This window comes from Pseudophryne corroboree, chromosome 5, assembly GCF_028390025.1.
Source record: "Pseudophryne corroboree isolate aPseCor3 chromosome 5, aPseCor3.hap2, whole genome shotgun sequence".
Taxonomy (NCBI): domain Eukaryota; kingdom Metazoa; phylum Chordata; class Amphibia; order Anura; family Myobatrachidae; genus Pseudophryne; species Pseudophryne corroboree.
In genome coordinates, this window is record NC_086448.1 from 537616652 (window position 1) to 537642261 (window position 25610).

Here is a 25610-nt window from a genome sequence, read left to right on the forward strand (position 1 = left end):
CATTAAGGTATACTGGAACATGGGGCTCTGGCGGGTGAGGTGCGGCTGCATCCCGCTGTAACTCCCCTGTCTAGCCTGCCTGTTCACCACTCACGCTTTCTTGGAGCTGCAACAGACACTATAGCCGAGGTGGCAGTGAGTCCCGGGGGTCAGATAGTGTGGACAGGCAGTGCTTCTGGTAGCCACACTCAGTTACACACTCCCTTCATTGTGGCTACGTCTGCCGTGGGTGGGCACTCTGGCGTGGCTAGCCGAGCTGCGTATTTAGCCGCCCCATTCACTGCGAATTGGGCACTTCTCATGCGCACGGTCCCACCATGTAGCTACGATAAGTGTGACTACATCTGTATGTACATTTTGGAGCATGTGAATAGCAGTCAGTCTCAGTCACTGTTATATAAATATGGGTTCAAATATTTTCTCCCAGCCCTTGCTCGCTGACCACAATGAAAAAAAAGGTAACTCATAGAACAACAGTAGTAAAAATATGTATGTATTTTATTTTATTAAAAAAGGATTTAATATCACTATTTTTGTTAAAAAAACAAAACAAAAAAAAAAACGTATCTAATACCGGTATACACAAACAGACACTTACAATACAAACATGTAACATAAAATAAATAGAATAAAATTAATAGTTTGTAGTCCTGATGAACAGGCGAAACGCTTAGATCGCAGTGCATCGAGCAGATGCTACTCCACATAGGACAGGCATGTCCAAACTGCGGCCCTCCAGCTGTCAGAGAATGCTAAAGCTGTGTCAGGGCATGCTGGGATGTGTAGTTTCTCAACAGCTGGAGGGCCGCAGTTTGGACATGCCTGACATAGGTGCATCCACTCTCAACTACAGTGTCCGACCTCTGGGAGTTCTATGCAGTGCAACAATAGGAACCATTATCCCAGCACAGAAGTGGTGAGTAATGACTGCGGGCTACCTCACACCACCAACATCATCACCCGGGCACGGCATATGATGTGTTATGCGGCAACAAGGGATATCACTGCAGCATGGAAGGGTAAGCTAAAATTCATGAGCAACCCCATACATTTGATTTGACTTTGTGAAAATGACTGCTGCATGCTATGAGTAGGTACTCCAGTACTAAGACAAAGAGACCACTCATTTTGGAGCAAACAAACTTTTGGAACATATGTGCATGTGGGTTGAGTTTGTTATGCTGGTGGTCAGAATACCGACTATGGCATCCCGACAGTGAGAATCCCGACAGGGGAAAGGTAATGATACTTACCTTCCCTCAATGTTCTCCTAACCCTTCCCTCCTGCAGCCTCAACCTATCCCTCCCTACCTCTACTCCCCAGCCTCCTCCGTGGGGGTGCCTAACCATAATCCCCCTTCCCTCCTCCTAACCCTCACCTGCAGCCTAACCCACCCCAGGGGTGCCTAACCCTAACTCCCCTTCCCCGCAGCCTAAACCTAACCCCCCTTCCCGCAGCCTATCCCTAACACCCCCTACCCCGTAGCCTAACCCTGACCTCCCCCCTGCGGCTTACTTGTTCTGCGTGCCAGGACTGGAATGATCGAAAATCCAGGAGTAGGTATTTCGGCGCAGGGGTTCTGATCCCATTTGGGATTCTGATCCAATTCAGGATTCCAGCAATGGTCTTCTTAGCTGTGCCCGGATCACGGCTTCGGTATTTTGACAGAAGGGATCCCGGCCATATGGATCCTAATCGGATACCGTGCATGTGTTTTGCAAGCTTGTTCTGGGCATCCTAATTCTCCATAAGTGTATCACCCCCTCATTCACTACCCACCTATTCTCCTAAAGGAGGACTACAAAGTAGTCCCAGGTTCTTCAAGACTGCTGTGATACACACCGCCACTGCCGTTTCCAGGTTGCAGCAGCCGCTAATTTTGTCTCTGTGTGTACTGATATATTCTCTTTTAGTCTGTTTAGTGGCTATTAGTGCAAACTCCGCCGCTGAGAGCTGCCCCCACTTCCCGGTCTGCTGGGAGCGTGACTGTGACGTAATCACACTCCTGCGCAGAGGACCCGACCGGAAGAATGCAGACAGCGAAAAGACCGACAACAGAAGACAGCCAGACACCAGTCAGACAGTGGTGAAGCACCGACAGATAAAACTCAGACAAAGGTAACATATAGACAAGGGAAACACCGACAAGGCCAACAGCCCGACAGAACAAAGACCGACAGTTCAGAAGTCATACAACAGTCACATCGACAGCCCCAAAACTGACAGCGCATACATCGACAACAAAACAGACCGACACGTCCTCCATCAGACACCAATGATACCGAACCACAACAGACCGACAGTATATGCACAGACACACAGAAGACCAACAAAACACAAGTCAGACGTGCATTAGACCGACACGCAAAAAAAACGACAACGCATACATAGACAGTAAAAGAGACAGACAATTCATAAAACAGACCCCAATAATACCGACACATAAAAGACCGACAGCCCATACCTAGACAGATAAATGACCGACAATACATACATATAACTAACTAGCAAGCACAACTCATACAGGCTAAAGTCATGCGCGCAAGGCCCCCCCACACCTCCCCCAGTCCCTGCAGCGCACCCCTTCCCCTCAGTCACCCCTCTCCCGTCCGTCCCCCCGCTATTTCTGGGCGCCCTGTCCTGGACGCCTCCATCGTCACACCAGCAACGGCATGTCGTCTAAGCTAAGACACGCCTACGCTAATAGCATTACCCCCGGCGCTACCCTCATTTGTGGAACTACAGGTCCCAGCCAGACCTGTCAGCTTTCTAACTAGCAAGCCCAACTCATACAGGCTAAAGACATAAGCGCAAGGCCACCCCCCCCCACACCTCCCCCAGTCCCTGCAGCACACCCCTTCCCCTCAGTCACCCCTCTCCCGTCCGTCTCCCCGCTATTTCTGGGCACCCTGTCCTGGACGCCTCCATCGTCACCCCAGCAACGGTATGCTGTCTAAGCTAAGACACACCTATGTTAATATCGTTACCCCTGGCGCTACCCTCATTTGTGGAACTACAGGTCCCAGCCAGACCTGTCAGCTTTCTAACTAGCAAGCCCAACTCATACAGGCTAAAGACATACGTGCAAGTACCCCCCACACCTCTCCCAGTCCCTGCAGCACACCCCTTCCCCTCAGTCACCCCTCTCCTGTCCGTCCCCCTGCTATTTCTGGGCGCCCTGTCCTGGACGCCTCCATCGTCACCCCAGCAATGGCATGCCGTCTAAGTTAAGAAGCGCCCACGCTAATAGCGTTACCCCAGGTGCTACCCTCATCCGTGGAACTACAGGTCCCAAAGAGACCTGTCAGCTTTCTAACTAGCAAGCCCAACTCATACAGGCTAAAGACATAAGCGCAAGGCCACCCCCCCACACCTCCCCCAGTCCCTGCAGCACACCCCTTCCCCTCAGTCACCCCTCTCCCGTCCGTCTCCCCGTTATTTCTGGGCACCCTGTCCTGGACGCCTCCATCGTCACCCCAGCAACGGTATGCTGTCTAAGCTAAGACACACCTATGTTAATATCGTTACCCCTGGCGCTACCCTCATCCGTGGAACTACAGGTCCCAGCCAGACCTGTCAGCGTTCTAACTAGCAAGCCCAACTCATACAGGCTAAAGTCATATGCGCAAGGCCCCCCCGGCACCCCTCCGTAGATATTGCAGGCGCTAGCGGGCTGTCCAGGATGAGACGCTATGAGTCCCGTCCACCCGCAATAGCTATTGAGAGCGTTGCGTCCAGGTATGGACGCGACACCGTGACTGAGTGTACAGGGGTGGTTAGCAGAACTACAAGTCTCAGGACTGAAGATATGGCCCTGTTTCTGAGTAAGAATACTTGTCTAATAACTGTCTGTTATGTGTAATATTATATTTTGGCAATGAATGTGTGTCGGTCTTGTTCATATCTGACATATGTCCTGTCGGACTTTTAACTGTTTATATATATATGCTTTGTCTGTCTTTTGTGTGTCTGTCTTATTAATTAGCAAACTAAAGACAAGGTAGAAAGCGCTGTCCACAGTAAAGAGAATTTTATTAAAAATTTAATAATATCAGTTTACATAAAACCATCTGAAAATTATCAATACATATATTTCTCTAAAAGATACAAATTGATTCTCTCAAATAGACATCTAAGCATTCCAAATAGCCCTGCTATTTAATAAATCACAGATGTGCACAGTGGATACACTTTCAATGAATGGACACACTCTATTGAAACAAATGTGTCTTTCCAATCATACACATTACTCCACAGTAGTAAAGCACTTATCACTCGTTAAATATCCTCCTAGAATGAATAATAAAAATTCACTGATAATTCAAGGTCCCAGACATATCTGAAGGAAATGTGGTCACAATAATCCTCGTTAATGGACCATAGCTGTTTTAATCCTTCCGCTGGAACAGTTTTGGCGTAATATAATTGATATCAGTGTCCCTTGGAAAACACGCTATACTGATTTGATTGAACACACACTGCTGCTGTTAAGATCTCCTGTCCGAGAAATCTCAAAATCGGTTACAGAAGAAGTTCTGACGGGCGTCCTAGTCTAATCACTATATAACATGAGCAGTTGAATTCCTAATACACAGCGTGCTGCATCATTGGGGTTAGTATAAGCCGTAATGAAGCTGTAAACACGGCTGATCTCACCCGTCCAGTCCACAGCTGCACTTCACACCAGACACCCGTCTCCGTCCCATGTAGCGTTTGGCTGCTACACTTGTGCTGGGGATCTTTGCGGCTCACTTCCCCGTGTCAGGGACGCATATACGCGTTTCGTCTGTTTGACTTCATCAGGGGTAGCTTGTTTGGGACCATAGAACCCTGATGAAGTCAAACAGACGAAACGCGTTGGGTTTATCAGTCATTAGTCAGTGATCCAGTTGGTGAAAATACTCCCTTTGTCAAGCTCACACCTTGTTAAGGTGAGGGAGTTCATACATCTACTTACTGGATTTCTTCATTGTCAGAGCTACTAAAAAATTAACTCTTATGTATAACATTTTGCAAGTTCTTATGTTAAAGACTCTTTTATGAATATCTTTGCATTAAATAGTTTTATTCTAATTGGCCTTGGGCCATTTGTTTGGGTGACTTTCTGGTGAGGGGTTATCCACTGCAGGAACCCAAGAAATTTTGTTTCCCATTGTATAAGATATATCCACTTGGAAGGACTTCCGTCAAATCTATACACTTAACAGAGCGCGCTCAGGATTTATTTTTATATCTTATGTAATTTTGAGATTTGGCAACGGAGATCTCACCTGTAGTGCTGCTGTTTCTGTGAGCGCAAGATAAGGATATTTCTGTGTTGTATATATATATATATATATATATATATACCTTGAAGCCACTGTGTCGGGAGTGGAGAGCGCAGCATGCGCCTCTCCTCTCCTGCCCAGTCAGTCCGGTCTCCCTCCGGCGGCAGCGGCATGTATCATAATCAGGCGCCGGTTCATGAACCAATCAGAGCTGGCAGACCAGTAGCCAATCAGGAGCTCGGACTGCGAGCTCTGATTGGCTCATGGACTGGTGCCTGATCTAAGGTACACGCCGCCGCTGCTGCAGGAGACCGGACTGAGGGCAGGCGAGGCGCATGCTGCGCTCTCCTCTCCCTGACACAGTGACACTGCAGAGCCGGCCCCAGGCAGCAGCAGCAGCAGTGAGTTGCACTGCTGGGGGCATATGTGTATCTGGCACTATTGGGGGGAATATGTGTATCTGGCACTACACTACTGGGAGCATATGTGTATCTGGCACTGTGGGGGCATATTTGTATCTGGCACTGTGGGGGATATCTGGCACTGTTTAAGCATATGTGTATCTGGCACTGCACTATTGGGGGCATATGTGTATCACGCCCCCATTTTCATTGGCCACGACCCATGTGGGCACACCTGTATTTTGGCACGCGTGCGCACCCACAGTACCACTAAGAATTTTTTTCTACTTGCACTATTGGAGAGAAGTGTCAACCAGACAGCTCCTATTTTTTAAACACAGCCTGTAAAATGTGAGGCTTAAGCTGTGCGGCGAGTACTTTATCTCTCACAACTTTGTCTTTCTCCAAGCTGTGATAAAAAAAACCTAAATCCATTTTGATTAAATAAAATGCATACATATTTGTATCACTATTTTTATATAATTTTTTTTAAAATTGTGGTCAGCGATCAAGCACTGATACTATTTCAGCCAATATTACTGTAACAGGGAAGGTGGATCCCTGACCTCCATAGCAGCTGCTCAAAGACCGGTGATTTCCCAACATAATTTTCAACAAATGTAACAGTATAATATCCTCCTACTGTATTCCGTATCCGGACAGTTGCTGTAAGTAGTGCACTACTTGTACAGTGGGTTTGGCGGGAGGATCCGGACTGGACAGCAGGTGGCGCTGTAGGCTGCGTGTGTCAGTATTATTGCAAGGTAGCAGCTGCGGGCCTAGCAGCACGCTCGGCAGGTAATGGTCAGAGCCTGCTAGGACGGGGTTTCCTGCTGCGCTAGGCTGTCACACACGCACGGCACGGGAGTTCTGACACACTGGATGCGTTGCGGACAGGTGCAGTACCATTATACACAGTCGTGTCTGCTGATCAGCCTTGCGCTGTATGGAGGTCGCCTGCACCAGGTTGCTGCATTCTAGTTATTATTCAGCAACTAAATTGTAGGTGCAACTTAAATTGCGTATTATTAGTGTGCCGGGCGGTGCAGGCCTCTTTGGGAACGATGCAATGGTATATTGGTTGTCTATGTAGTACACGTGCTTCCTGTTTCTGACAGCATGTCCTTCCCCCCTCCCTGTATTAGCTGGTGTGTGTAGCTACTGTCTGCCATGGGGATAATGCACTTTAGTAGTTATACTGTCACCTCACATGTAATCACCTCTTGCACTGATATAAAATATACAGCACTGTGTATCTCACACCAATGACTGACTTGCTGTACACATGCTCGTGTCAAGCATAGAAGCCATACTCCTCCTTGTCATGTATGGCCCCAGGTCCCAGACACAAGACAGCACTGCAGCTGCTGGCCTTCCTTGCTACATGTATGTCATTGTCAGCCAACCTGTCTCCTCACTGTGCCTGTGCTGCTTATTTACATACCCCTGTCCCAGCTGAACTCATCTATTGGTCATAATAAAGTATTTTTTATTGCCATTAATTTAGACCAGGATATCGCAGTCATAACTGCAAACGAGATATTCTATCACTGTTAACGGTCAAGTTGGCAAGTATGTAGTGTGAAACTTATTACACTAGAACAGGCATGTCCAAACTGCGGCCCTCCAGCTGTTGAGAAACTACATATCCCAGCATGCCCTGACACATCTTTAGCTTTCTCTGACAGCAAAACTGTGTCATGGCATGCTGGGATATGTAGTTTCACAACAGCTGGAGGGCCGCAGTTTGGACATGCCTGCACTAGAACAATGGTGCTGAAACTGTGCGCCGTGGCTCCCTGGGGGGACTCAGAATACTTGCAGGGGTGCCTTGGATTGGTGGTCCAGGACCAATTCTAATTATTTATGGTCAATGTAATAGGCAAAACCAGTGCTGGTGGCTGTCACTCATAAAATATGGGGACATACAGAAGCAAATCTTCTCCCTCACCACACAACTGAGCCTAATGGTGTGTACACACAGTGAGATTTGTTCTTACGATTTTGACTATATAGTCACATGCAGCTCAACCCATCAATGTCGGGAATGGCGGCGATGACGTCACTGAACGCTATCATTGAACGATAATGTTTAGCGTGTATGCACTTTATTTTTGCTTTAGTTTTGCTATACCATTCAACAATATAGCCGTCCATCGCTGCCATTCCGCCATCGGGTAGTGTGTACCCGCCTTTAGTGTAATTGTGAATACCGAACGTGCACACTAGTGTAAAAATATAACTTTAAAATTAAAAAAGTAAAAATAGAATTTTTGATTTTAATACAGCAAAAATATAAATGGATTTAGCATTGCAGAAAATGCCATGTACATCAGATTAAACTTTCCCTTCATATGACTCCAAAAATAGCTTTGCATATGCCATATAGCCAGTGCAATCCAGTACGCATGCAACCAGATAGCCAGTATAACCTTCTACAAATATGAGGCACAGATGGGGGGATGCAAAAAAGGGCTTCCACACACCTTTCTACATGGAGAGTATCTGCAGCTGTATACTGATGGAGACATTGGTGTTTTCCAAGATGCATTCCTGAATAGAGCACAGAAAATATCCCACTGTGCTGCCGATCCCTTCTGGTTCTTGTTGTATGCTGTTATTTGGCGTCAGCACAGCCCTTTATCGTTTGTTTTGTTATATGACCCTTAAGAGGGCTCCCTATGGTAAGTCATTTGGAATGTGGTTTCCATAAAGATGCCAGTTTGAAGCTCCAGCCATGACAAAATCCTTGATATGTAATAAAATCCTATTTAATGAAATGTTTTATGGCATTGCCAGGCAACACTAATTGTTTCTTCTTGTGTTATTTCTGCATGTTCTTCCTGATACCTACAATCCTCTGGCTCCTCCTCTATGACTTCCAGTAATGGCTGCGTTGCTGAAGGATAGTTTGACTTTGGCCATACAGTGAGGAGGCTGCAAGGTGGTTCTAGTGTCACTATGAATCCTATTTCCTTTTGTGTAGAGACTGTTTCACAATGCACTTATATGTGCACATGCAGCGCCAAAGATATAATCACAGTAATGACAGTATTAAACAGTAGCTGATATGACGAAGGGACAGAGCTACGGCGGCTTCTCTGTCCAAATAGCCTGTAGATGCTGACAAAAACTAAGAGAAATACTGTAGCAGCTCCATAGCTGACACAGCAGATTGATTTAGTGGTGGGGTTCTCACGGGTTTGTGTTAACAACCAGTCCCCCATAATTATATAGAAGTAACTACTAAAGTGACAGCTCTCCCTAGAAACTCCATTAGTCGGTGCTCACCTTTATTTTAAATAAAATATATAATAAATTGGGTTCAGGATGTAGAGATATTTACTGTGTTGTACTTTCTCTATCGTCCTAAGTGGATGCTGGGGTTCCTGAAAGGACCATGGGGAATAGCGGCTCCGCAGGAGACAGGGCACAAAAAGTAAAGCTTTTACAGGTCAGGTGGTGTGTACTGGCTCCTCCCCCTATGACCCTCCTCCAGACTCCAGTTAGATTTTTGTGCCCGGCCGAGAAGGGTGCAATTCTAGGTGGCTCTCATAAAGAGCTGCTTAGAGAAAGTTTAGCTTAGGTTTTTTATTTTACAGTGAGTCCTGCTGGCAACAGGATCACTGCAACGAGGGACAGAGGGGAGAAGAAGTGAACTCACCTGCGTGCAGGATGGATTGGCTTCTTGGCTACTGGACATGAAGCTCCAGAGGGACGATCACAGGTACAGCCTGGATGGTCACCGGAGCCACGCCGCCGGCCCCCTCACAGATGCTGAAGCAAGAAGAGGTCCAGAATCGGCGGCTGAAGACTCCTGCAGTCTTCTTAAGGTAGCGCACAGCACTGCAGCTGTGCGCCATTTTCCTCTCAGCACACTTCACACGGCAGTCACTGAGGGTGCAGGGCGCTGGGGGGGGGGCGCCCTGGGAGGCAAATGAAAACCTTTAAAAAGGCTAAAAATACCTCACATATAGCCCCAGAGGCTATATGGAGATATTTACCCCTGCCTAAATGTACTAAATAGCGGGAGACGAGCCCGCCGGAAAAGGGGCGGGGCCTATCTCCTCAGCACACGGCGCCATTTTCTGTCACAGCTCCGCTGGTCAGGAAGGCTCCCAGGTCTCTCCCCTGCACTGCACTACAGAAACAGGGTATAACAGAGAGGGGGGGCAAAATAAATGGCAATATATTAATATAAAAGCAGCTATAAGGGAGCACTTAATCATAAGGCTATCCCTGTCATATATAGCGCTTTTTGGTGTGTGCTGGCAGACTCTCCCTCTGTCTCCCCAAAGGGCTAGTGGGTCCTGTCTTCGTATAGAGCATTCCCTGTGTGTCTGCTGTGTGTCGGTACGTGTGTGTCGACATGTATGAGGACGTTATTGGTGTGGAGGCGGAGCAATTGCCAAATATGAGGATGTCACCTTCTAGGGGGTCGACACCAGAATGGATGCCTTTATTTGTGGAATTACGGGATAGCGTCAACTCGCTTAAGCAGTCGTTTGCCGACATGAGGCGGCCGGACACTCAATTAGTGCCTGTCCAGGCGCCTCAAACACCGTCAGGGGCTGTAAAACGCCCCTTGCCTCAGTCGGTCGACACAGACCAAGACACAGGCACTGATTCCGGTGGTGAAGGTGACGAATCAACCGTATTTTCCAGTAGGGCCACACGTTATATGATTTTGGCAATAAAGGAGATGTTACATTTAGCTGATACTACAGGTACCACTAAACAGGGTATTATGTGGGGTGTGAAAAAACTACCAGTAGTTTTTACCGAATCAGAAGAATTAAATGACGTGTGTGATGAAGCGTGGGGTGCCCCGATAAAAAAACTGCTAATTTCAAAGAAGTTATTGGCTTTATACCCTTTCCCGCCAGAGGTTAGGGAGCGCTGGGAAACACCTCCTAGGGTGGACAAAGCGCTAACACGCTCATCAAAACAAGTGGCGTTACCCTCTCCTGAGACGGCCGCACTTAAAGATCCATCAGATAGGAGGATGGAAAATATCCAAAAAGGTATATACACACATGCAGGTGTTATACTACGACCAGCTATTGCGACTGCCTGGATGTGCAGTGCTGGGGTAGTTTGGTCAGAGTCCCTGATCGAAAATATTGATACCCTGGACAGGGACAATATTTTACTGTCGTTAGAACAAATAAAGGATGCATTTCTTTATATGCGTGATGCACAGAGAGATATCTGCACACTGGCATCACGGGTAAGTGCTATGTCCATTTCGGCCAGAAGAGCTTTATGGACACGACAGTGGACAGGCGATGCGTAGAGGAGTTATTTGGGGTCGGTCTATCGGATTTGGTGGCCACGGCTACGGCCGGGAAATCCACCTTTCTACCTCAAGTCACTCCCCAACTGAAAAAGGCACCGACCTTTCAACGCAGCCCTTTCGTTCCTTTAAAAATAAGAGCAAAGGGCTATTCATATCTGCCACGAGGCAGAGGACGAGGGAAGAGACAGCAACAGGCAGCTCCTTCCCAGGAACAGAAGCCCTCCCCGGCTTCTACAAAAGCCTCAGCATGACGCTGGGGCTTCGCAAGCGGACTCGGGGGCGGTAGGCGGTCGTCTCAAGAATTACAGCGCGCAGTGGGCTCACTCGCAGGTAAATCCCTGGATCCTGCAGATAATATCTCAGGGGTGCAGGTTGAAATTAGAGACAGAGCCACCTCGCCGTTTCCTGAAGTCTGCTTTACCAACGTCCCCCTCAGAAAGGGAGACGGTTTTGGAAGCCATTCACAAGCTGTATTCTCAGCAGGTGATAGTCAAGGTACCTCTTCTACAACAAGGGAAGGGGTATTATTCCACTCTTTTTGTGGTACCGAAGCCGGATGGCTCGGTAAGGCCTATTCTAAATCTGAAGTCCTTGAACCTGTACATAAAGAAGTCCAAGTTCAAGATGGAGTCACTCAGAGCAGTGATAGCGAACCTGGAAGAAGGGGACTTTATGGTATCCTTGGACATCAAGGATGCGTATCTCCACGTTCCAATTACCCCTCACACCAGGGGTACCTCGGGTTCGTTGTACAAAACTGTCACTATCAGTTTCAGACGCTGCCGTTTGGTTTGTCCACGGCACCTCGGGTCTTTACAAAGGTAATGGCCGAGATAATATTTCTTCTTCGAAGAAAAGGCGTATTAATTATCCCATACTTGGACGATCTCCTAATAAGGGCAAGGTCCAGAGAACAGCTAGAGATGGGTTTAGCACTATCTCAAGAGGTGCTAAAGCAGCACGGATGGATTCTGAATATTCCAAAATCCCAATAAATGCCGACAACTCGTCTGCTGTTCCTGGGGATGATTCTGGACACAGTTCAGAAAAAGGTTTATCTTCCCGAAGAAAAAGCCAAGGAGTTATCTGACCTGGTCAGGAACCTCCTAAAACCAGGAAAGGTGTCTGTACATCAATGCACAAGAGTCCTGGGAAAAAATGGTAGCTTCTTACGAAGCAATCCCTTTCGGCAGATTCCATGCAAAGGGATCTGTTGGACAAATGGTCAGGGTCGCATCTTCAGATGCACCTGCGGATAACCCTGTCGCCGAGGACAAGGGTATCCCTTCTGTGGTGGTTGCAGGAGGCTCATCTATTGGAGGGCCGCAGATTCGGCATGCAGGATTGGATCCTGGTGACCACGGAGGCCAGCCTGAGAGGCTGGGGAGCAGTCACACAGGGAAGAAATTTCCAGGGAGTGTGGTCGAGCCTGAAAAAGTCTCTTCACATAAGCGTTCTGGAACTAAGAGCAATCTACAATGCTCTAAGCCAGGCGGAACCTCTCCTTCAAGGAAGACCGGTGTTGATCCAGTCGGACAACATCACGGCAGTCGCCCATGTAAACAGACAGGGCGGCGCAAGAAGCAAGAGGGCAATGGCAGAAGCTGCCAGGATCCTTCGCTGGGCGGAGAATCACGTGATAGCACTGTCGGCGGTGTTCGTCCCGGGCGTGGACAACTGGGAGGCAGACTTCCTCAGCAGACACGACCTTCGCCCGGGAGAGGGGGGACTTCATCCAGAAGTTTTCCACATGCTATTAAACCGTTGGGTAAAACCAATGGTGGACATGATGGCGTCTCGCCTCAACAAAACACTGGACAGGTATTGCGCCAGGTCAAGAGATCCGCAGGCAATAGCTGTGGACGCGCTGGTAACACCTTGGGTGTACCAGTCGGTATATGTGTTTCCTCCTCTGCCTCTCATACCAAAGGTATTGAGGATTATACGGCAAAGAGGAGTAAGACTAGTGGCTCCGGATTGGCCAAGAAGGACTTGGTACCCGGAACTTCAAGAGATGGTCACGGACGATCCGTGGCCTCTACTTCTGAGAAGGGACCTGCTTCAGCAGGGTACTTGTCTTTTTCAAGAATTACCGCGGCTGCGTTTGACGGCATGGCGTTTGAATGCCAGATCCTAAAAGGAAAAGGCATTCCAGAAGAAGTCATTCCTACCTTGATAAAGGCAAGGAAGGAAGTCACCGCGAAGCATTATCGCCGTATTTGGCGAAAATATGTTGCGTGGTGCGAGCAGCGGAGTGCTCCGATGGAGGTATTTCAACTGGGTCGTTTTCCTACATTTCCTGCAATCAGGATTGTCTATGGGTCTCAAATTGGGATCTATTAAGGTTCAAATTTCGGCCCTATCAATATTCTTCCAAAAAGAATTGGCCTCAGTCCCTGAGGTCCAGAATTTTATCAAAGGAGTACTGCATATACAGCCTCCTGTGGTGCCTAAGGTGGCACCGTGGGATCTAAATGTAGTTTTAGATTTCCTCAAATCCAATTGGTTTGAACCACTAAAGAATGTGGATTTGAAATATCTCACATGGAAAGTGACTATGTTACTGGCCCTGGCTTCGGCCGGGAGAGTATCTGAACTGGCGGCTTTGTTTTATAAAAGCCCTTATTTAATTTTCCATTCGACATAGGGCAGAGCTGCGGACGCGTCCGCATTTTCTCCCTACGGTGGTATCAGCGTTTCACCTGAACCAGCCTATTGTAGTGCCTGCGGCTACAGACGACTTGAAGGACTCCAAGTTGTTGGACGTTGTCAGAGCCTTAAAAATATACATTTAAAGGACGGCTGGAGTCAGAAAATCTGACTCGCTGTTTATACTGTATGCACCCAACAAGTTGGGTGCACCTGCTTCTAAGCAGTCGATTGCTCGTTGGATTTGTAACAAAATTCAACTTGTACATTCTGTGGCAGGCCTGCCACAGCCTAAATCTGTTAAGGCCCATTCCGCAAGGAAGGTGGGCTCATCTTGGGCGGCTGCCCGAGGGGCCTCGGCATTACAACTCTGCCGAGCAGCTACGTGGTCAGGGGAGAACACGTTTGTAAATTTTTACAAATTTGATACCCTGGCAAAGGAGGACCTGGAGTTCTCTCATTCGGTGCTGCAGAGTCATCCGCACTCTCCCGCCCGTTTGGGAGCTTTGGTATAATCCCCATGGTCCTTTCAGGAACCCCAGCATCCACTTAGGACGATAGAGAAAATAAGAATTTACTTACCGATAATTCTATTTCTCGGAGTCCGTAGTGGATGCTGGGCGCCCATCCCAAGTGCGGATTATCTGCAATACTTGTACATAGTTATTGTTAACTAATTCGGGTTATTGTTTAGGAAGCCATCTTTCAGAGGCTCCTCTGTTATCATACTGTTAACTGGGTTTAGATCACAAGTTGTACGGTGTGATTGGTGTGGCTGGTATGAGTCTTACCCGGGATTCAAAATCCTCCCTTATTGTGTACGCTCGTCCGGGCACAGTACCTAACTGGAGTCTGGAGGAGGGTCATAGGGGGAGGAGCCAGTACACACCACCTGACCTGTAAAAGCTTTACTTTTTGTGCCCTGTCTCCTGCGGAGCCGCTATTCCCCATGGTCCTTTCAGGAACCCCAGCATCCACTACGGACTCCGAGAAATAGAATTATCGGTAAGTAAATTCTTATTTTTCAAAGCCTCTGTGTTTTTGGACGCTGAATTTTTAGAGAAACTTCTATAAACTAGCATGTTATAAATTGAATATAATTGCCCCTTTAAGTCCAGCGTCCAGAACCACTGAAGATGCTACGGCTTTTATAAGTGCAGCATAGTAAATTTAGTCTGCCAGTTGGGAAAAAATAAAAAAAAAGTAATACAAATGTTGCAATTTTTTTTTTTTTTTTTTTAAATCCACCTGTAATTTCTCCATTTAGAAAGGGGTCTACGTTTGCCCTTTAGCAGGCTTGGGGGTATATGCAATTCCGGCCGAATTGCGGCAATTTTTCGCCCGTTTTTTAATTCGACACAATTCGACCGTCGAATTCCGGCAGGTGGGTGCCGGAATTTGACATATTCAATAAAAAACGAATTCGACAGTCCTGCTGTCGAAAAACGGCCGATTTGACGGATTTTGATTAGATTTTTAAAAATGTTAAAAAAAACGGTAAAAAACCCGAAAGAAAATTGCGTGGGGTCCCCCCTCCTAAGCATAACCAGCCTCGGGCTCTTTGAGCCGGTCCTGGTTGCCAAAATGCGGGGGGAAAAATGACAGGGGATCCCCCGTATTTTAACAACCAGCACCGGGCTCTGCGCCTGGTCCTGGTGCAAAAAATACGGGGGACAAAAAGAGTAGGGGTCCCCCGTATTTTTTGTACCAGCACCGGGCTCCACTAGTTGGATAGATAATGCCACAGCCGGGGGTCACTTTTATACAGCGCCCTGCGGCCGTGGCATTAAATACCCAACTAGTCACCCCTGGCCGGGGTACCCTGGAGGAGTGGGGACCCCTTCAATCAAGGGGTCCCCCACTCAGCCACCCAAGGGCCAGGGGTGAAGCCCGAGGCTGTCCCCCCCCCCCCCCATCCAGGGGGATTACAAATCACAGTACACTGGATTGAGGGGAGTATAATTTTATTCACAGGTACCCTGGATCTTCGGCGACATTGGAGATGTGGCAGTCAGCGGGTCAACATAGGTAAGTATGTATGTGTCGGCATGTATGAAATAAACTTTCTTTATCATCCACTAGGGGTCACTGGAGTACTCTTGGGATATGGACGGGCGTAGCCGAACAAAGGCACTGAATATTCAAATTTAGGACTCTCCCCCCCTCCATATCCCCAAGTACCTCAGTGTACTTTGCCAGTGTTTTTTCGGTGCTCACAGATGAACATCGGCTTGTGGGAATGAGCCCACATTTCAGAAGATTTTATTAATTTTTTCTTTTTCTTTTTAATTTTTACACTTCCCGTCCCAGTTTCTGAAAAACATGGGTCCGGGATGGTGCCGCTGCAAGGCAGCGTATGGCGTGTCGGTCCTCACAAAGAGCACCCTCACAGCCACAGGCGCTATAAGGCAGCGCATGGCGTGTCGGTCCTCACAAAGAGCACCCTCACAGCCACAGGCGCTATAAGGCAGCGCATGGCGTGTCGGTCCTCACAAAGAGCACCCTCACAGCCACAGGCAGCCACTGTCTCCTGCAAACTGAACGGAGCTTACAGGAAGAAGCTCCGTCACAGCCAGGATGAGACAGAGAGCTGAAAGGAGAAGCTGGAGGCTGAAACAGAGCTTGCAGAGAGAAGCCCAGTGACAGCCAACATGTGAAGCTGGAGGCTGAAACGGAGCTTGCAGAGAGAAGCCCCGTCACAGCCAGGAGAAAAGCCGTCACATGGAACAAGGTATGTTAGGGCGGTCAGCTCACGCTGCCGCCCTGCTGTGTGTAAAGTGTGCTGGAGCCGCCGCTGAAGCCGCCGCTGAGGGTCCCACTGAACTACGCGCAGAGCGGCCGCACGTCACTCAGACGCCGGCCGCTCTCACAGCGCTGATTGCCCGGCACCACTACAGAGGCGCCGCCGAGACAGGGGAAGGGCTCCGTGTGGTAACAAAGCCGCCCGCTCTGCCAGGAACACCGCACGCCGCTGATGCCGGACACAGGACTGTGTACTGTTGTAGGAAGGCGCTGCCCGCTATTCCGGACGGTTCCCGGCTATATACAGCGCTCTCCTGCTCCCTGCACTCGATCCCCGGACGCTATATACAGCGCTCTCCTGCTCCCTGCACCCGATCCCCGTACGTTGCATGGGGATGCAGGGGGGGGGGGGGAGGGGAAGTAATGGCCATAGCAGCAGCAAAAGGCTGCATGGGTTACTAAATAGGCTGCTCAGCTACCTCACAAGCAGCGCAGCGTTTTAAACAGTGTCATGGGTTATAACACTGTAGACTATGTATATTATATATGTTTCAGCACATTTTTATATAGATGATATATAATGAAGCTTTTTGCTGGCATGATATCAGTATGACCTGTGATTATATGTTTAAGCACATTTGATATATATAATATATATATGAGGCTTTGGCTGGCAATAGGCTATCACTGGCATAGCCTATTGCAGGTTTAACCATATTTTCTGTTAAGGCTGTAAGATAATAGCACTGCAGGCAGTGTTCATATTAATGAAGGCTAACTAAATGCATGTATTTTACTGTATCCTACACCTGTGTTATCACTGTATAATAGGCTATTAAGCCTATAATAACTGTATAATAGGCTGTTCAGCCTATATTAACACTGCAGCAGGTAACCTGTACTGTGATTTTCTGTGAAAGCATGGCATGAGGGCCATTTTAATCATTGCTGTTTTTCCAGCTTATAATTCCAGAACATTCCGCCCATACACCTCTACTCCACAAGGAGGCGCAGGGGTGTTAGTGGGAATTTTTAGTTCAGGATTATTCTAGAACATTCCTGCCCTACATCTTTAAGCCACCAGAAGGCGCAGGGGTGTTGGTAGGAATTTGGTTCGGGTTTCATGCCCATGTGAACTGCTTTTCACATAAAGAACATTTTAGTTTCCTAATAAATATGCTGTTCAGCAATAACATATATATATAGATATATATGCCATATAATAACTTTATTAAGTCGTGCAAGTGTCTGTTTGTTGCCTATTATGATGTCTGTCTACATAGCGGATAAGGCTCTAGTGCAGACTAAAATTGTTAACATTGGCAATTCAAATTAAAACAGCGGTAATCGGAGTCTCGGAATGACTCCGCCAGCGCTAACAAAAGACAGTCTTTCCAAAGGGCCAATTTTCCTTTGGGTACCAGAGTGTTTATTTCACTGGTCTTATAATTTAATGCACGATTCTATGTCAAATCTCACACAGATAACTACGAGTGAGAAGGGTACATTAGTCCAGCACGCAGATAGTGCGGGGTTTTGGACAACCATACATAATCGTTTCCAAAAGGACGCGATCCGCCATTGGTATATGCGTTTCTGTCAAACATTATAAAAACCCCATTGGGTCACTAGAATCTATGTATGAAACCATGCCGATCACTGTTAAAAGAAGCTGCAGAGTATATCTGTAAAGCTTCTGCTAACGCCGGTTATTTTCATGGTCGCTAGTTAAGCGCGACAAGGCCAGAGCTGGTTTGCTCCTACATTTGATATACTTGTAACGGCATTTTATCCCTTTAGGATATTCAGCCATTAGCGCATACAGTATACTTGTAACGGCGTTTTATACCTTTATACGAAACAGTCACGCTTTGTAACGACATGACGTTACAGTCAGCAAGCCAGTGGTTTGATGACCTCTTTTACAATTGTGGAAGCGCGTCTTTTCATGTTACATTTGCGAGGTTTCAGGACTTCAACTCATATATGTCTCAGCTATTTACAGCTTAGAGTACAAAACTGCTTCTGTCGAACGGTTTGGCAGGTTGTCATTTAGTCTTTGCTGGGTTATAAACCAGGCAATAGTACGCCAACACAGTCAGAGTTACTTATTCTCCTCTGTTTGGGCAAAACCAAACAGCTCCGTTGCAATATCAATCAGCAAGTCATTTACTACAGTTAGAAAATGGATTTTCTGCAGTTAGTTTTTGCTTATTGGAGCCACAAAATTGTATAATTGCATTTGATCTTCACAATGCGTATTTACCCAGTCCGGTTTCTTCATCACAGGTTCTAGCGTTTGCAAATCGCCACAACCATTAACCATTTCATTTCTACCGTTGCTTATCGCTCCCGGTATTTACCAAAGTGATGTTGGGATGATAGCTCATCTCACATAAAAACTATGTATCAACAAAGTTCCTCTAGCTTGCGCTACTAAGGTATACTGCGGTAGCAGATCAAGTTCGAAAACAATCGCATCTAAGTCTGTCTAAACGATGTCAATTCCTAGGTAACATTATGAATACGGTAAATCAAATACTTTTACCTACTACACCAGCAAGAACAAAAGTACACGCACACTAGCGGTACATTGGTGTATTCATCTATTAAGAATAAAGATGTGTTTTCAATTTAGTTCGCCACCCTTCACTCGCGTACCCACAGAGGGACAAGGGTGCATATACTCTGGACGACAGTCACAGAGAGTCAGGATTTGTAGTTAAAATCAACGCAAAGGTTCTAAAACACGACAGATTGCTGTCGATAAATGTCCTAGAACTCTGTGCATTTTACAATGCAATAAATGATTCACTTTCAGTCTGACCAGGGATAGACTCTGGTTTCTCTTCAGAACGAATAAATCTTTCGCTTTTTACTAAAGATTTTCGTGGAGAGAAACAACCGTGAGTTTCATGTAATTTTGTTTTTTCATGCCTGGCTCACGCTGGCCTTAAGCAGTCAAACGAAGCAACGGCAGTTGCATACACAACAACCAGTGAGAACCAAGAAGCCGCATGGCAATGCGGCAGGTAACTCAAATCTTCAATGGCTCAGAACGCCATTATGTGAAAATGTCAAGAGATCAATCCGTGAGTGGACATCTGTTAGACAGATGATCTCACCCGTCAGCATTTGGATCTTCAAAACTGGACATTAAATCCAGAGGTGTTTCATATCTGAGTCCACAGAAGGAGGTTACCCTCAAGTATACATGATGGCATCTCGCCACAATTACAAAAGCTCAGTATGTGTACAAAACAGATCACAAGGGCAGTGGCGGTGAAGTCTCTCACATTCATGGGGTCATTCAGCATCGTGTATCTGGCTCCGCCATTTTCCGTTTCTCTCTCCGTTGCCAAAACGGATCAGAAGACAGTTCGTCACAGTCATACTGGTGGTATCTCATGGATTTCGTAGAAGTTTGCTTCTCGAATTTTCAAGGAATACTTGCACACGATCTTGGCCCGCTCATAATACGTCCAACCTGTTACATCAGGGAACGTTCTTTTACCCATACTTATCTATATACTTATTATCTATGTACCGCAGCTGCGGTTGACGGGGTGAGGGTTCAGACCGCCCTCTTAAAAAATAGAGCATTACGGTATCGGTTATACCAACCATGTTACGAAATAGTAAGCCGCTTAAGGCAGCTCATTATTAAAAAAATTTAGTGTGTTTACATAGGTTGTAAACCTCGGAAGTTTCCAACATCATACTTCAAGTTACCCGTATTCTGTTAAACAGGGTGGGATGGAAAACTGCGTTCATCTGCACTAAGTGTGCAGGTATCTGTGTGGTAAACGTATTTTCAAAGACGTTTGCCTCTATTTGCGTCTGTAAACATCTTTCTACAAGGTGTCACCAAAGTTCAGACTCTATTTATCCCACCTACAGCGCCAGGCGATTTGAGGTTGGGTTCAGATTTATTACAGTTTTCATATTTTGGAACCCTTTCAACAAATGGGAATTAAGTTTCATATTTTTTGAACCCTTACAACAAATGAGAATTAAGTTTCTCACTTTGGAAAACATTTTTCTTCTAGCCTTGTCGTCGGCAAGGGTGCTTCGGCAAGGGTTTTGTTTTCATATTTGGGTGCCTTGTATTCCAAGCCACCGTATTTGAGTTTCTCATGACAAAGCAGATCTTCGGACGAAATCCGCTTTCGTATTCTTCACATCAATATACCAATAGTGGTCCCTGTGGGGACAGCACATTCTAGAATTCTGAATGTGGTACACGCATTACGCGTTTATATATGTACCGAACGTCTACAGTACGTGATATGAATACGTTGTTTGTTCTATATGATACTGCGAACTGGGGTTAGCCAGTTTCTCAGCAGACATTATCCAGTTGGATAATAATGACTACAAGTCAGGCTTACTTTAAGGCTAAGTTACAATCGCCTACGTCAGTAATAGTTCATCCCACAGGTTCTGTGGGAATGTCAGACCCAGCGGGTCGTGGAGCGTCTACGACGCGGCTACATAGCCTTCAGTGCACCACGTTTGTGCACTTTTACACGTTATGAATGGTGGCGCCGTCAGCATCTAGCTTTGGCTGCCTACTGTTACAAGTATCAAACAGCTCTCCCGCCCACGAGGGAAGCTTTGGTACGTCCCAAGAGTACTCCAGTGACCCCTAGTGGATGATAAAGAAAATAGGATTTTGGTACTTACCAGGTAAATCCTTTTCTTTGAATCCATAGGGGGCACTGGACGCCCACCCAGAGCAGTTTTACCTGGGTTGTTTTAAGCTCAAGGGAGCTTAGGGTAACAAGTTTACTTCATTGATATTAAGCTCAGAGGAGCTTATAATAACACATTTTCACCGATTGGTTCAAATTATAAAGTTCTATCGGTTATGGGGTCAACTGTTTAGTTGACAGTAAGGTTATAGGTCAACTTTGTTGTTGTCCGTTATGTTATAGGTATTCTCCATTGTCAACCTCTCTATATCCTGTTCGCTCAGTAAAAAACACTGGCAAAGTACACTGAGGTACTTGGGGATATGGAGGGGGGGAGAGTCCTAAATTTGAATATTCAGTGCCTTTGTTCGGCTACGCCCGTCCATATCCCAAGAGTACTCCAGTGCCCCCTATGGATTCAAAGAAAAGGATTTACCTGGTAAGTACCAAAATCCTATTTTTACTTTCACGGTGTGTCTCTCCTGTTTTTATTTGGGTATTTTTTTTGCAGTAGAACTACAGGTACCAGCGGGCCCGTTTCCCCCCCACATGCTGGTACTTGTGGTTCTCCAAGTACCGGCTTGCGGGGGAGGCTTGCTGGGACTTGTAGTTCTTCTGCAAAAACAATATTCTTACATTTTACTCAAGGCAATCAGCCCCCCATCCGCAGCCCTTGGATGGGGGGGACAACCTCGGGCTTCACCCCTGGCCCTTGGGTGGCTTGGGGGGGGACCCCTTGATTGAAGGGGCCCCCACTCCTCCAGGGTACCCCGGCCAGGGGTGACTAGTTGGATATTTAATGCCACGGCCGCAGGGCGCTGTATAAAAGTGACCCCCGGCTGTGGCATTATCTGTACAGCTAGTGGAGCCCGGTACTGGTACAAAAAATACGGGGGACCCCTACTCTTTTTGTCCCCCGTATTTTTTGCACCAGGCGCAGAGCCCGGTGCTGGTTGTTAAAATACGGGGGATACCCTGTCATTTTATTTCCCGTATTTTGGCAACCAGGACCGGCTCAAAGAGCCCGTTGCTGGTTATGCTTAGGAGGGGGGACCCCACGCATTTTTTTTTTTCCAGATTTTTACCATTCCATAAAAAAAAATATATATATATATATATATATATATATATATATATATATATACATACATACAGGTTGAGTCTCCCTTATCCAAATGCTCGGGACCAGGGGTATTTTGGATATGGGATTTTTCCGTATTTTGGAATAATTGCATACCATAATGAGATATCATGGTGATGGGACCTAAATCTAAGCACAGAATGCATTTACGTTTCATATACACCTTATACACACAGCCTGAAGGTAATTTTAGCCAATATTTTTATAACTTTGTGCATTAAACAAAGTGTGTTTACATTCACACAATTAATTTGTTTCATATACACCTTATACACACAGCCTGAAGGTCATTTAATATAATATTTTTAATAACTTTGTGTATTAAACAAAGTTTGTGTACATTGAGCCATCAGAAAACAAAGGTTTCACTATCTCACTCAAAAAAGTCCGTATTTCGGAATATTCCGTATTTCGGAATATTTGGATATGGGATACTCAACCTGTATATATAATATTATTATTATTTTTTTTTTTTTTAAATATATATAAATAATACTTGTGCCTCCAAAATAAACAAACCAAGTACCTAATCCCTTCTAATATAAATAGATATGCTATTACCAATAAAAAAAACACAAAAAAACATGTTTTTAATTTTTTTTATTAGATTCCGCCAGCAAAGTGTGGCGGATTGAAAATGACGAATTTACTGTCAAAAAGCACTGTAGTCGAATTTACAATCTTCAATTGAATATACTTTTGTCGAAATGCCGCATTTGTACCATTGCAGAAATGTTGAATTTGACAAATGTCGAATTTCAAAAAGTCGAATTTGGAATGGCCGTTTTTTTGGCGAAAAGTGCTGTATTGCATTGTCGAATATTTTTTTGGGGCGAAAATGTCCCGTTTTTCGACATTTTCGGGAATTCGACCGCAATTGCATATACCCCTTGGTTGCAAACACCCCAGAATCACTTTAACGTTTGACGCGTGTTCAGGCCAAATTCAGCCAGCTGTGAGGTTCTGTTGGTGCAGATCACAGTCTTGTGCCTCTTTAGGGCACTAGCAAAAATAAGATTTTCCTGTCCAGATATCTCTCCTAGGGGACTATTTATCTAAGCTTGGAGAGAGATAAAATAGTGAGAGATAAAGTCCTAATCAGTCAGCTACTAATTTACACATTACAGGCTGTGTTTCAAAAATGACAGGAGCTGATTGGTTGGTACTTTATATCACTCACAATTTTCTCTTGCCACGCTTTCATTAATATCCCCCTTTCTCTGATGTCCTAGTGGATGCTGGGAACTCCGTAAGGACCATGGGGAATAGCGGCTCCGCAGGAGTCTGGGCACAACTAAAAGAAAGCTTTTAGACTACCTGGTGTGCACTGGCTCCTCCCACTATGACCCTCCTCCAAGCCTCAGTTAGATTTTTGTGCCCGGCCGAGCTGGATGCACACTAGGGGCTCTCCTGAGCTCTTAGAAAGAAAGTATAATTTAGTTTTTTTATTTTACAGTGAGACCTGCTGGCAACAGGCTCACTGCAACGAGGGACTAAGGGGAGAAGAAGCGAACCTACCTGCTTGCAGCTAGCTTGGGCTTCTTAGGCTACTGGACACCATTAGCTCCAGAGGGATTGACCGCATGGAACTGGCCTTGGTGTTCGGTCCCGGAGCCGCGCCGCCGCCCCCCTTACAGAGCCAGAAGCAAGAAGAAGTCCGGAAAATCGGCGGCATGAAGACTTCTGTCTTCACCAAGGTAGCGCACAGCACTGCAGCTGTGCGCCATTGCTCCTCATACACACTTCACACTCCGGTCACTGAGGGTGTAGGGCGCTGGGGGGGGGGGCGCCCTGAGCAGCAATAAAAACACCTTGGCTGGCAAAACAATCACAATATATAGCCTCAGAGGCTATATATGTGATAATTACCCCTGCCAGAATCCTTAAAAAAGCGGGAGAAAAGTCAGCGAAAAAGGGGCGGAGCTATCTCTCTCAGCACACTGGCGCCATTTCTCCCTCACCGTTACGCTGGAAGGAAGCTCCCTGGCTCTCCCCTGCAGTCTACACTACAGAAAAGGGTAAAAAAGAGAGGGGGGGGGGCACTAAATTTAGGCACAGTAAATATTATAGCAGCTATAGGGGACATAATTCAGTTAGTCCCTGCATTATATAGCGCTCTGGTGTGTGCTGGCATACTCTCTCTCTGTCTCCCCAAAGGGGGCTTCTGTGGGGTCCTGTCCTCTATTAGAGCATTCCCGGTGTGTCGACATGTTTGATGAGGAAAATTATGTGGAGGCGGAGCAGATGCCCATAGAAGTGATGTCACCCCCTGCGGGGCAGACACCTGAGTGGATGGTTTTATGGAAGGAATTACGTGCAAGTGTCGACTCCTTACACCAAAAATTTGACGACATGCCAAATGCGGGACAGCCGGCTTCTCAGCTCGTGCCTGCCCAGGTGTCTCAAAGGCCATCAGGGGCTCTAAAACGCCCGCTACCTCAGATGGCAGACGCAGATGTCGACACGGATACTGATACCAGTGTCGACGACGATGAGTCAAATCTAATGTCCACTAGGGCCATTCGTTGCATGATTGAGGCAATGAAGGAGGTATTACACATTTCGGATATAAACCCAGGTACCACTAAAAAGGGTATTATGTTTGGGGAGAAAAAACTACCCGTAGTTTTTCCCCCATCTGAAGAATTAAATGAAGTGTGTGAAGAAGCGTGGGCTTTCCCCGATAAAAGATTGGTAATCCCTAAAAAATTACTAATGGCGTTCCCTTTCCCACCAGAGGATAGGGCACGTTGGGAAACACCTCCTAGGGTGGATAAAGCGCTCACACGTTTGTCTAAAAAGGTGTCACTTCCGTCTCCGGATACGGCCGCCCTAAAGGAGCCTGCGGATAGAAAGCAGGAGGCGATCCTGAAGTCTGTATATATACACACTCAGGCATTATACTTAGACCAGCTATTGCGTCAGCATGGATGTGCAGTGCTGCCGCTGCATGGTCAGATTCCCTGTCAGAAAATATTGACACCCTAGACAGGGACACTATTCTCCTAACCATAGAGCATATAAAAGACTCAGTCTTATACATGAGAGATGCACAGAGGGAGATCTGCCGGCTGGCATCTAAAATAAGTGCATTGTCCATTTCTGCTAGGAGAGGCTTATGGACTCGGCAGTGGACAGGGGATGCAGATTCCAAAAGGCACATGGAAGTTTTGCCTTATAAGGGTGTGAAGTTATTCGGGGATGGTCTCTCAGACCTAGTTTCCACAGCGACAGCTGGGAAATCAGCATTTTTACCCCAGGTTCCCTCACAGCCTAAAAAAAGCGCCGTTTTATCAAGTACAGTCCTTTCGGACCCAGAGAAACAGGCGAGGAAAAGGCGGGTCCTTTCTGTCCAGAGGCAGAGGTAGGGGAAAAAGGCTGCAACAAACAGCAGGTTCCCAGGAGCAAAAGTCCTC

The 25610-nt window shown here is 46.6% G+C and overlaps 1 protein-coding gene and 1 non-coding gene across 6 annotated transcripts in view; both read left to right on the forward strand.

Moving 5' to 3' along the window:
- The first annotated feature begins 6381 nt into the window (after window positions 1–6381).
- Window positions 6382–25610, forward strand: part of SIRT5 (sirtuin 5) — a 90684-nt gene continuing 71455 nt past the window's right edge. Inside the window, exon 1 of one of the 5 annotated variants that reach the window (XM_063923191.1) lies at window positions 6382–6467. The gene's annotated coding sequence lies outside the window, so the exon portion shown is untranslated. The other 4 variants (XM_063923189.1, XM_063923190.1, XM_063923193.1 and 1 more) reach the window with 4 other exon arrangements.
- On the forward strand, window positions 19194–19313 carry LOC134931276 (U5 spliceosomal RNA). The gene has a single exon (XR_010179070.1). It is a non-coding gene; the product is annotated as a U5 spliceosomal RNA (small nuclear RNA).